A 6,284-nucleotide genomic window follows, 5' to 3' on the forward strand; every position below is an offset into this window, starting at 1 on the left:
TAAACGATTCGTACAAGACGGTGCGAAATTCTATTGATAGAGCAGAAAAAAATTACAAGATTACAACCCTGGAGGGTCGAAACCAGGAAAAAGAAAAAATATACCACCACCCACACATCGACAGCGCCTAAACACAAGTCTGGGAGAAGGCTAGCACCGGACCGACCGCCGCTAGACCAACAAAGGAACACAGACGAGATCGCCACACAGCAAGAGGGTGCCAAAACGACGTCTTCAAGAAGAGAAGCGACGGAAAACCGCCGCCGCCGTCCGTCAAGGCTCAAAGGAGCCAGGACTGGGCTTTCGCCCGGCAACCACCCTTGAGGGGCGAGACAGCACGACAACGCCCTTAGGAGGGGGAATTAACCATCAAGGCTAGGCTAGGTTTTCACCTGCCGCTCACCACCAGCGAAACCACGGCTAACACACCGATGCTCCACCACCAATCAACCTCCGCCGACATGTGGGACCCCTGCACCGGCGCCCTCCGCCGGCTAGCCTTCGTGCGCCGAAGACCACGCCACACCCACCAGCAGCTCCTCCACTCACCAAGGTCGCCTCCTCCACTGCCGGCCGCGCCTCTCGCGCCGAGCCAGCCTCCTCCACCGGACTCGCCTCTCACGCCAATCCGGCCTCCCTCCATCAGACGCGCCTCTCACGCCAAGCCGGCCTCCATCTCCGCCGCCCGCGCCTCTCTGCGCCTAGCCGGTCTCCGACCCCTCCTCCAAACGCTGCTGAGCCGGCCAGATGCAGCCGTCTGCCACGCCCTCGGCTAGCCGTCCGAGGCCACCGTGCCTCCTCCCCCTCATCCACGGTCAGCACCGCGTGTAGCCGCCACCACAGCTGCGGCTGCCTCAACAGCCGCCGCCACCTCGCTGTCGCGGCTGCCTCAGCCGTCGCCGCCATCGCCAGCCACCGCAGCGGCTGCCTCAGCCGTCGCCGCCCTCACCAGCCGCCGCCGCCGCCGCCGCCAGCCATTCGGCCAGATCTGGCCACGCCCGCCGTTTGTCGCCGCAGCCACGGTCATGCTGCCGCGACCTCCCCCCGCTGCCAACTCCACGCCGCCGAGGCCGCCCTCCGGCCGTCGACGCCGCCCTCCGGCCGCCGACGCCGCCACCTCCACGTTGCCGATGCCGCGACTTGCCGACCTGGGTCGCTGCCGCCCGGAGCAGCAGATCCGGCCATGGGGGTACCGGATCCGTGCATCCCGGCACCGGATCTGGTCGCCGTTGTCGGTTCTTCCTCGTCGTTAGCGCCTTGCCACTCCGTCTTGCCGGCGTCCCGTCCAGCTCCACAACGAGCGGTGGAGAGAGAGAGCCCCGCCGAAAAATCTACATGTTGATATATGCAGCCGAAAAATCTAAGGAAATATTGTTGTGCTCAAGTGTTTTGATTTTTCAGCTTCAGATAAACATTTACTACGTCCGTAGTTCTCTCTTTATGTAACTACTAGAAGTCGCTTGCGTGCTTGAGAATTGGGATTAATCGATCACACTGCGCAGGTAGAGAAGCCCATCAAGGGATCTATCCATACATGATACATGCATATGCGGTTTCCCTGTTTAAGACGTTTGTTAAATGAACATTTTTCCTCCAGACTGGTCGGTCTAGAGATCGTCACCCATTTTGTACCGTGATTTCTCCGTATTCTCGCGTTGATCACGTTGCTAAACTTGCGTGGATATGAAGGAGGAAGGTCGTGACCATAACTATCAAGGCGTGGAAATTATATTACAATCTGCAGTTAATTCAGAAGGGAATAAGCGAACATCAAACAACCAGATATGAAAATTGAAAAATTCAGTAATTCACCGACTATTGGAATATAAACGATAACACGGAGCTTTCTACGACAAGAACCGGATATTATAATCTGATTTTAATTAAGAGGGGGATAGGCGAGCATGCAGGAAACGATCATAGGCAAATTAACGGAAAACCATCAGATAGATTTTGACAAATTGGAGGACCATCGGGAAAACGGGTAGCACGGAACCTTTTCCGACAAGAACCAGTTGAAAAGGGTAGAGAATTGCTATCATCCAACTGTGGACGGACGAGGGACGTGTCGCTGTTCGCGCGATCGTGCCTGGCCTGTAGATAAGACAGGAAAGGAGATTTCATCTCCACGTCAAGTTGATTAATTTGTCACCGGACCATCGACGGTATGGCTACGTTTATCCGGTCGATCTGTGTGATTCAGAGTCGTTCCGTCAACGTGCTTCTTGTTACGCGCGGGTCAGATTGACGGATTCTGCAGCTAAAGTTGGGCGCCTTTGTGGTTGCAGTTCAGTAGCCTGTTTCCGTCTGTGGCGGTGGCCAGCTGGATGAAAACAGATCCTCTAACTTTACGTAGTTTGTAATTATAATACTGGCATATGAGTCATACTGTAAACTACACAATGTTTGTTTGGGGAGTCTCATCCCAGTTAGATGCATGGATGAGGCTCTTGGTGACTTATAAATTTTCCTATAAAAATTTAATAGATTCAATATAATCGTAATGTAATTATATTATAACTTGTATATACCTAATACAACTTAGATGTAACTTTTAAAAATCTCAAAATAACACGTTAATTTATATGAAGCATACGTCTCAGGACAGAACGTCCTCACCCATACGCATGTTGTGATTTTTTTTCCTTCCTTCTTATACGAATATTAAAACAAATCCAACGATTTAAAATTATGTAAAAGTAAATACAAGTTGCATTGTCATTACATGTAAATTACGATGCAATTACATTATAATTATAGTATATTTACATTTAACCAGTTTTCGATAAATATATAGCAAAATCGTGGTGAGTTCAGGGTTTAATATTTCGTTTTCTCAATTTGTATCGGGGGTTGCCGATATGCTAAAATTCTCTGAAATTTTGGAAACTTTGGTCCAAAATTATTTGAATTTTTAAACAAAATTTGGTCAAATTCAAACAAATATTGCTAAATTAAAAAAAAGTAGAAACAATAAAAAATTTAGCCAAAATAATATTATATTAGAGGGTCCGATAAAACCGAAATTTTGTTCTGGAATTTTAAACCATGGGTGAGTTTATTATAGTGAGAGATTTTACCATCCTTGAGGGATGGAGGAACTGAATCAGAGACATTTGTAAGTTCAAGTGCCTTAATTTGGTTTCGGTGATTAATGACAAATCTAATTATATGAGACTAACGTTTTTATGAGCCTTTCCTTGATTAGTCTTATTTGGATATGAAAGTAAAAATGATGGGAGGTATGTATTAAGCTTCACATATTCTAACTTGGTCTCTCTTGTGGATCCAAAATATAGTGTGAGCTCCCTCATTAATCTTGATTGATTATGTGCATATGCATTCCTTCATATCCATATGTATGCACATCTTGAGGGGGAGCTTATTCTATATTTTTGTTCATTATAAGATCTCTACCTTGATTTGAAATTATCTTTCATCTCATCTCTTTGTATTGTTTATATCGGATTATTATCTATCACAAAAGAGAGAAAAGATTGAAAGATCTTGGATTAAACAATTTGTGTAATTGTTGCTTTGGTGATAGATGATAAACCGATGTTTATGGGATTAACCTCTCTTTTACATAAGTTTTCAACAAGGTTATTTCCCGATAATGAGATGTGGTAGATATGCATTCTTTGGTGATGGACCTTAATCATGACAAGGATGAAATTCATGGAGATAAAGCGATATGTATCACTTCTTATCTCCTACTTTTTGATAGGTTCATATATATGATTTCCATGTTATTGTTATATAAGTGTGGGACTAATGTTTACTTAAGCCTTATCTTATTTAGTCTCCTTTACATTGAGAACATGGAGATCATGTAGGTATGTGTTTTTGTTTATCTTTATCATTGCTACATGCCTTCTCTATGTGTATAGGATAAACCCCATTGGTTATTCACTACTTATGCATACACTCGCCTATCTTGTAAATTTATTTGTATGCATATGTTTAGGGGGAGCGAATCCTATATATTTATTGTGCATGTTCTAGATCCATGTTATTCACCTATTATTCATATTGGATCTTTGCACTTGAGCTTGCATACGAGTATATGACACTTGTGGTGTAAATGTATACTCAACAAATATATCCATATCTTTCATATGCAACCGGTTGGTCATCAAGTGAAGGATGACAACCGATTTGTTGAGACTAATGTTCTCCTTTGAGTTGTAAAACGGAATAGGTCCCACTATGATGAGGCTAATGGATGACACCATGGGTTAATGGTCACCAAGCCAAGGACATCGCCATGTTGGCAAAGAATGAAACCAAGCTTGTGATGAGAAGAAAGTCTTGACAAATGATGGTAAATACCTTGGTATAAATATGGTTGAATCAAATGGTCACTAGTGTTGATTTCGACTCAAGCTTGACCCCAAGATGGATGGCGCAAGGCAAAGGTATAATGTAGCTAAGAATGTTTTCTTAGTCTTTTCCCAGTCTTGGTGTTTGGTGTAGACCAGATTTACTAGATAGGCGCCGTACTATCAAGAGGGGTCTATGAAGCGAGCTTGTGGATGATCTTGTGCCATATTAGTTCATATGCATGTAGGTGCATTTGGTGGGCTTGTCTAGCCAAGTGTGATGAGTTTTTTCAAGTCCTAAACCAAGAGAGAAGTGGGCATGTCCAATAGGAGTGAGTGACATCTTGTGGGTATGTCCAGTGGATATCCTTTGGAGTGTGAGCCCTTTATCCTTGACTTAAGTTGTGTTTCTTGGATGGTTTTTTCATGTGTTGGATGGCCCTTTGAATAAGCTTTCCATAGAGTCCAAGAACGCCAAATTTCGAGACCCGAGTCAAGAGATATCGCCGTTTTACTAACGGTCAGTTGAGCTGAAAAGTGACCTGCGGTCTGACTGTGGGCCCTAGGCCGGTCTGACCGGCCCCACTGGTCTGTTGGACTGGTCTGGGTTTTGGTGGCGATACAGAGCCGCTAGAGCCGCAACCGGTCAGACCGAGCCGACGGCGGTCTGACCGAGCCGTGGACGGTCTGACCGGTCACTACACTGCGGTCAGACCGACCAGGTTGAGTGGGCTCAATGATTGCCCTGTAATGGCTAGTTTTCTAGCCGTTACAAAGTAGTCCGGTCTGACCGGCCTCACAACGGCGGTCTGACCGGCAGAGCACAGAGTTGGGGATTTCGGTTCCAACGGCTAGTTTTGGTGGTTGGGGGTATATATACCCACTCCCCAGTAGCAAGGGTAAGGTTTTGGCACTCCATTGCATTATCTTGAACCCTTGCAAGAGCTCTCACACCCTTGTGCACTTAGTTTATCTAGTGAGGTGTTAGAGAGTGAGTTAAGTCAATCCAAGTGCATTGCTTCATTGTTATAGCTAGTGTGGCACTTGATCATCCTCGGCAAGCATCCTAGACTTGTTACTCTTGGAGGTTGCTGCCTCCTAGACGGCTTGTGGAGGTGTTGCCTGGTGATCTCTCCGAGGAGATTGTGGAGGAGGCCCGGCGCCGTTTGTGAGTGGTTTGGAGTTCACCACCTTCGGAGTGAAGAAAGAATTACCCCGAGTGATCGAGGCTTGGATAGTCCTCTCCGTGGGCCGGCTCCCGCCGAATAAATTTCAACTTTATTTTAATAGCTCCACTTTCTACCAGCCGAATAAAATTTGGATATGAAAGCCACCGATTTGGAGCGCTTGCTCTGTCGTCCGCCAGGGAAGTTGAGGCGAGGGTGGAGGATGGGATGACAAATTGACCGGTGATGGATTCGGAGCTCCGTCTAGCAAAGTGCCTGAGTGCTCGATGAGACGGTGGCCGCGGGGCAGCGGGCTGGATGCGACGGCGGCCGCAGCAGGCTTGATGAGACGGAAGCTGCGGCGGGCTTGATGAGACGGCAGCCGCGCCGTGGTCGATGCGATGGCGCCACGGTGGGAGAACAGGCTCGATGCGGCGGCGCCGTGGAGGCCTTGATGCAACGGCGATGCGGCAGATGGAAGAGAGGAGAAGAGGACGGCATGGACGAACTCGTTATTGGCCGAGTGGGCGGTGATTAGCAGGGACACCTCATTTTCGTTAGCCGATCCTACCCCTCTTAAACCAACGGTTAGATTAGATTGGTACTTCATGGTACCTCGTGGTACCTTAAGGATGGGAAAGATGCTCATAGAGAGGGCCTATGAAGAGAAGACGAGAGCCCGTCAAGGCCGAGGTAGGCTTGAAAGCTTTTGTTGGGCCAAACCGACAGCCCAAAAGAAAATTTACCTGTAGGCCGCACGCACGTTGCTCTCGCCTCTCGCAGGCTAAACGCTCCG

The sequence above is a fragment of the Oryza glaberrima genome, chromosome 4 (genome assembly GCF_000147395.1).
Source record: "Oryza glaberrima chromosome 4, OglaRS2, whole genome shotgun sequence".
NCBI lineage: Eukaryota > Viridiplantae > Streptophyta > Magnoliopsida > Poales > Poaceae > Oryza > Oryza glaberrima.